The 7,329-nt window shown below is 49.3% G+C and overlaps 1 pseudogene across 1 annotated transcript; it reads left to right on the top strand.

Annotated features, from left to right (window-relative positions):
• The first annotated feature begins 1,419 nt into the window (after window positions 1–1,419).
• On the top strand, window positions 1,420–3,880 carry LOC308591727 (C3a anaphylatoxin chemotactic receptor pseudogene; annotated as a pseudogene). Its single transcript, XR_014013310.1, has 2 exons — window positions 1,420–1,514; window positions 2,702–3,880. The product of XR_014013310.1 is annotated as a C3a anaphylatoxin chemotactic receptor pseudogene (transcript).
• Window positions 3,881–7,329: the final 3,449 nt, after the last annotated feature.

The raw sequence follows: 7,329 nt of genomic DNA, 5'->3' as shown, positions 1-7,329 counted from the left end.
CTGGGCACCACAGTTCAAGAAGGACACTGACAAACTGGAACGTGTCCAGAAGAGGGCAACCAAAATGGTCAAAGGCCTGGAAATGCTGCCTTATGAGGAACGGCTAAGGGAGCTGGGCATGTTTAGCCTGGAGAAGAGGAGGTTAAGGGGTGATATGATAGCCATGTTCAAATATATAAAAGGATGTCACATAGAGGAGGGAGAAAGGTTGTTTTCTGCTGCTCCAGAGAAGCGGACACGGAGCAATGGATGCAAACTACAAGAAAGAAGATTCCACCTAAACATTAGGAAGAACTTCCTCACAGTAAGAGCTGTTCGACAGTGGAATTTGCTGCCAAGGAGTGTGGTGGAGTCTCCTTCTTTGGAGGTCTTTAAGCAGAGGCTTGACAACCATATGCAGCGGCGTAGCGTGGGTTATCAGACCCAGGGCAAGGCAAGTAATTTGCGCCCCCTAACCCGGGGCAAGGCAATTAATTTGCGCCCCCTAACCCTGGGCAAGGCAAGTACAGTAATTTACTCTCCCAAGCAGCAGCAGCGAGGCTTCTCTTTCCCCCGCACTCTCCTGGAGCTGCCTCTTTTCTTTCCTTTTTTCCCTTTCTCCAAGGCTTTTCGCTTTCTCTCCTTAATTGATTCCTCCTCCACACCGCAGCGTTTCCTGGCTGCTTCCCCCCCCCTTCCCCTCTCTCTCCTCCTCGCTCTGCTTGCCTTGCCCTGCCCTGCCTGAGGGCGCCCTGAGGAGACTCCGCTCTCCTTTTTGACCAGGTGAGGTGGAAAAGTCTCTTCCCGCCCCCTCGCCAGACTTCCTGCTCGGCTCGGCTCACTACCCAGGCGGCCAGTGGAGAGAGAGCCGCAATTACCATAAAGCTCCTCTCCCTCCGCTTCGCCAAGCTGTCAAAGCCCCGGCAGCAGCGGCAACGGCAGCAGCAGGCGCAGCCAGACCCCCGCCAGCCAGCCAGCCCGCCCGCCCGGCTTCCTCTCCTTTTTTTGCCCGCGGCAGAAGGCTTCGCTCTCCCCCTTCCGCGACCTCCTCGCCAAGCCGAGCGAGCGCGGGCTCCCTAACCCGTGGATTTTAGTAGGGGCAGAGAGCTGCTAGTGCGAGCGCGCCCCCCGCCCATGTTGCACCCGGTGCGGCCGGCCCCCCTGGCACCCCCCACGCTACGCCACTGACCATATGTCAGGAGTGCTCTGATGGTGTTTCCTGCTTGGCAGGGGGTTGGACTCGATGGCCCTTGTGGTCTCTTCCAACTCTATGATTCTATGATTCTATGATTCTATGTCTGCGTGCCTCTGAGGCCTCCTCTCTACACTGATGGCCCTGATTGTGGTGGCAGATGTTTCAGAAAGATGGCAGAGAAGGAGACAGCCAGTGATGAGCGTGATAAGAAAGACAGTTGGGGACTTGGTGCATTTTGCACGGAGGGGAGAGCAAAAGAGAAGAGGGCTGCTGAAGAAGACTTCAGAAAGCTGGAGAGAACAGCCAACAGTTCAGTAACAAAGACCACCCAATGTCTAAGGTACGAGATCCAAGGTTATGGGAAAGGATGGAAAGGGAGGGAAAGGCCGATGGGAGGTGTCTCAGTACTCCAAATGTGGATGCATAACAGAGGGTAGTAGCTGGATATAAGCCCAAGCCTGGTTTCCCAGGCCAGATTTAACATAAGAATCTAGTAAATGGGTCAGATAGTCCAGCAATTTGTCACAAGAACAAACCAGATGCCCATGGGAAGCCGGGATGCAGGGCCTGAGTGCAATTCCCAGTGACTGGCATTCAGAAATATGCTGCCTTCATCATGCAGAAGGTTCCAGCTTCAACCCCTGGCTTCTCCAGGTAGTACTGGAAAAGATTCCTTGTCTGAAATCCCAGAAAGCTGTTGCCAGTCAGTGTATACTAGTCTGGATGGGACCTCTATAAGTCCCTGTAGAAATGACATGGAATTGTTCCAGGCCATCTGGGCCTCTGTGAATCTCCCTTTTAATTTATAAGCGTGAAATAAATAACAATAACAACCTGTGATTGTAAGTTGCTTTAAACTGTTTTTAACATTGTGTTTTATTGCTGTAACCTGTCCTGGGACCTTAGGACAAAGGATGAAGGCATCTTACTATGACGGTTGTGGGAGAACATAGGAATCATGGCTAGTAGCCACTGATAGTTTTCTCCTCCATGAAATTGTCTAGCCATGGCCATCACAACATCTTCTGGAAGCGTGTGACTCGGGGATCTTGTGTGCCTGTGGCTCCAGGTTTCTTGGGGATGAGACTGTCAACTATCCACCTATCAGTTTAAATCAGTGTTTCCCAAACTTGGGTCTCCAGCTTTTCTTTTCTTTCTTTGGACTACAGTTCCCATCATCCTTGACCACTGGTCCTGCAAGCTAGGGATGATGGGAGTTGTAGTCCCAAAACAGCTGGAGACCAAGTTTGGGAAGCACTGGTTTAAAGGAATAATATTGTGGACGACGCTGTACCGAAAATTTCTGTTATGTTCCCCCACCTCCCATCCAACCGTTCTCAGAACTTAACTCAGAAATTAAGTCGGATGTCAAGTTTCACACCTCAGATTCAAAATATGGACTTGGGAACTGGAATTTCTCCATGAAAATCGGACACCAGTTTGAAATCTGCACACACACCCTTGCCTATTCATTCCAGTTCTGTGATACCAATATGGCATTTGTGTGGGCGTTTTGTTTCATTTCAGGCCAAATAGAGAGAGAGAGAGAGAGAGAGAAGTGGTAAGTGAACCTGCGAAGGGATGGATCCTCTCCCCTTCTTCCAACCTGACAATGACACAGACTTTCCACCACCCACCAACAGCGACGTGTTTGACTACAACTGGACAGAAGAATGGCTCCTAGACCCTCCCTCTGATAATGCCCACATTTTGGCAGCAATAAGAATGTTTTCCTTGACAATCTACACCATCACCTTGCTCTTGGGGGCCACAGGCAACGGCCTTGTTATCTTCCTCACCGGTTTCCACATGAAGAAGACCGTTACCACCATCTGGTATCTCAACTTGGCTGTGGCCGATTTCATCTTCGCCCTTTCCCTCTCCACCGAGATAGCTTATGTGTCTCTGGGTTATCGCTGGACTCTGGGGAGGCTGATGTGCAAACTCAACACCGTGGTTCCCCTCTTGAACATGTTTGCCAGCGTCTTCTTCTTAACAGCCATCAGTGCCGACCGCTACGCTGCTGTGGTCCACCCGGTTTGGGCCTTGAACCACCGCAGTCTCCAGCTTGCTTCCCTGGTGGCTGTGTTCGTCTGGGTAGCAGCCTTGGCTCTCAGCATCCCGTACTTCAGCTTCCGCGACACGGAAGAGCTAATAGATGGCACTATACATTGCATCTACAGCTTCCATTTGCAGGATGAGGGCAGCCTAAGGACACACCGTCTCATGGTGCTTGCTGAATTCGCGCTTGGCTTCCTAATCCCCTTCGGCATCATTCTGGCCTGCTACTGCGCCATCATGATCAAGCTAAGGGGGAAGATCTTTGGCCAATTTGGACGATCCTTCAAGATCATAGTGGCAGTGGTCATGGCCTTCTTCTTCTGCTGGTTCCCCCACCACCTCTTCTCCATTCTCGAAACGCTGGAAGACGATAGCCTTCAAATGCAAACCACCCTAGATATTGGCACCCCACTGGCTGAGGGCCTGGTCTGCCTCAACAGCTGCCTCAATCCCATTCTGTATGTCTTTGTCGGGTCTGACTACAAAAAGACCAGCCGCCAATCCCTCTTCCTGGCCTTTAAAGGAGCTGTCAATGACAAGTGGGCCTTCACACCTTTTTTCCCCAGCAACAGAACCTCCAGCTCCACTTCAGGAGTGGAGTCCAGCATGGTTTGAGACTTCCTTTTCACAAGTTTATGTGTAGTCCATGTTCCTTACCCACCCACCCACCCACCCAAAAAACCTCTGCCTGGTTTTGCAAACTAAACAAATTAGGAGAAGGGTTCCTTCCAGAAGACCTGTTTCTTGAGCATTCATCCTGATCTGCTTGCAGGAAGATATGACAACACTGACTACAGAATGAGCATTCATTCTCATTTGTTTGTGGAGAGGTAAAATGACGTTGTGTCAAGGCAAGTGTTACAGGCTGTCTCCCCAGCACTTTCCTTATTACAAAAAGTCTGATATTTTGGGCATAGGGGGTTGTTGATTGCACAAGTTGAAATTGCCAGTTTGTGATGGACTCCATGAGCGTAGCCAAGGGGGGACAGGGGGGCAGTTGCCCCCCCGATCAAGTAAAACAATAGCAATACTTAACTAACTGACCAAGCACATCAGTTTTGCCCCCACTAACAAAAGTCCTGCACCCCCCCCCCCCACAAAAATCCTCGCTACGCCCATGATTGACTCCCAGAGTGTTGTCATTTTCAGGTGGAAAAGTCCTGTGCAACTTGACAGAGATCTCTGTTAGACTCCAGAAAGAGCCTTTTTGGCAAGTTGTACCCAGATTTGGGAACTCCCTCCCATGGCACCCTCTCAGCCAGCCACCAAACTTTGAGTTCCTGGCAATTCTTCCACCTGTGAGGTTAGCTTGCTTTATTCTGTTTTGACTCTGCTGCAACTGGCTTTTAGTTATCATTTGCTGCATTTTAAAAACAAATCCTTATTTCCTTCTTGCAATATTCATGTTATATGCCTTTATGTGTGCTTCTGCAGTTGTCAGCCGTCTTGAGCATTAAGTGTGGAAAGGCACAATATAAATATTAGTAATTAATCCATGAATGTCTTTTACACATGCTGTTCCCAGTGCCAGATTTACGTATAAGCTAAACAAGCTACAGCTTAGGGCCCCACTCTCTTGGGGGCCCAAAAAAAAATTAAAGGGGAAAAAACTGGATGTACATTTACAAAATATAAAATAAAAAACAAATAAAATAAAACCTACATACAGCAACAGTGTTTTGTGTTTTGTAGGCTCCTGTGATGTAAGAAATGGGCCCCGTCTGCTAACCTGCTCCCTGAGATATCACTGGTTTGCTCATTTCTATATCAATTACTTTGATAAAATACATATTTTGTTATGTGCAAATGTCTTTAGATACCTATGATTAAATTATTATTAGGTCCATATATTACCATATAGCATATATTCAACACAAAAAACAGCATCAATTTGTTGTTGACAAAGGACAGCTGGACATATAAAGGGCCCCATTACCTTCAGTGGCTTAGGGCCACATAAAACCTAAATCCGGCCCTGGCTGTTCCACTTCTGCTATCTGGGTGAAGCAGCAAAGGGCTACAGCAGCCTGAGGGCCACATTCCCTCTCATGCAACCTCTGGGGCCACATCTCAGTGGTGGGCATAGCAATGAATACAAATGTTGCCTTTGTACAGCACACCATTTCCCACAGACATTCACATGTTCCTCTCCGTCCTTCAGCCAAGCAAGAGGCACCATCAGAGTTTAAGGGCACATTCCAGCCAGGCAAAAAAACATTCAAGGAAGGAGGACAGTGAGGCCAAGGAGGAATGTGTCCAGAATGAGTCCCAAGGGCCGGGTAGAGGGGCCTGAGGGCCACATTAGGTCCTGTGGTTTCCTGAGCCCAGTGCTTTTTTTCTTTAAAAAAAATGTTTAGGAGTGCTCTCATTTTCCTGCTCATATTGAAATACTACCCCTCAGTGAGGCTAAACTAAGATTCACAAAGTGCTTATGGGTACGTCTACCTCTGCGTCCCCCCAGAAAAAAAGCACTGCCTGACCCTGAGCTGTTGATGACCCCTGAAATCCATCTTCCTGGCAGACAAAAGTTCTAACTTGATTTCCACTATGCCTCTGTCACCAAATGCCCTGTGTCCCTGTGTCCCTTGTCCTTTGCTCCAGCACCATTGAGCCGCTAGTCAGAGAGATTGAATGGCAGACACATGGAACTGAGATCAGAGCCCAGAATCTTCGAGATGGAGACAGCAACATCCATCAATGGACCCTTGGCACGGTGACATCAGTGCTCCGCCACTGTGCCCCCCCCCCTGCTGCATGCTTTTACCTGGGTTAACGGTCATTGAACTTCAATATTCCATCTTGCTTGCCTGGGTGGAGGTTGGAAAGGTCGGTGGGTATAGAAAAACTTTTGTGTAGCTGAAATGCACGTCCATTGCTCCACCTGATTTTTGCCTCTGGCCCCACCCCCCACTGGCATATGCCCCCCCCCCCCGAAGGTTGCCCATAGTGGAATTTGGCCCTCAGATTCACAGTGTTTCCCCCTTCCTGGTTTAGACTTTGAGAAGTCCCTATGAACTTATTGCTGCTGCAAACTCAGAGGCAGGAGCCATAAGATGCTGAGTGTAAAATGTCCCAAGGCACTCTTAGAACTTGAAACTGGCAGGTCCTTCCATCCATCTGTACATGCATCCCCATGTGGATGGGGAAATATAGAGGGCACAGTGGGATCCCACTCCTGGATGTCATGCGCTCCTGTGAATGCCTACCAGAGCAGTTGGGGGCCCTGGGAAACTAGCCTGCTTTTCCTAAGTTCCCAAAGTCTATGTGCATGCAGTTGTGGGCTGCCAGGCTTTGTTCGGACATTCTGATGAGCAGGTGGAAGTTGGTGTCGGGCTAGTGGGCCTGATCCAACTTTTCCACCTCCATGCACCTGCAATGCAAACATGCTCTAGGGGAGCATGGGAAAGGCTCCAAGGTGTTAACACCAGTGGGGGTGGCTTCGTGGATTTCTTCACCCCCTTCTTAACCTTCATTCACCTCCCTCTTTCCCTCATCAACTCAATGCCACCTCCTTTCCGCTCAGGGGAATTGATATTTGAGTTTCAGGGTTCTAGCGATGTTCCTGGACTCCAACTCCCATCAGTCCCAAGGCAGCAAAGCCACTGGTCAAGGATGATGGGCATTGTAGCTCAGTAACATCTGGAAGGTGCTCACTGGAAGGACAGATCCTGAAGCTGAGGCTTCAATACTTTGGCCATCTCGTGAGAAGAGAAGTCTCCCTGGAAAAGACCCTGATGTTGGGAAAGACTGAGGGCACAAAGAGAAGGGGATGACAGAGGACAAGATGGTTGGACAGTGTTCTCGAAGCTACCAGCATGAGTTTGACCAAACTGTGGGAGGCAGTGGAAGACAGGAGTGCCTGGCGTGCTCTGGTCTATGGGGTTACGAAGAGTCGGACACGACTAAATGACTAAACAACAACAACAACTGGAAGGCCCCAGGTTCCCCATCCCTGCTTTTTTATATCCCCATTTGCTCCAGAGTGGGTTGATAAGGATCCACTGAAGGGGGAATGTTTGAAAACTAGGACCCCCAAGGACATCTGCCTTTCAGGGTGGCAACATACAAAGCAAATTCAAAACCAACAACAATAA

The sequence above is a fragment of the Podarcis bocagei genome (genome assembly GCF_964188305.1).
Source record: "Podarcis bocagei genome assembly, chromosome: 7".
Lineage (NCBI taxonomy): Eukaryota > Metazoa > Chordata > Lepidosauria > Squamata > Lacertidae > Podarcis > Podarcis bocagei.
Note: the sequence above shows the minus strand (reverse complement) of the source record. Positions and strands in the feature narration are given on the sequence as shown.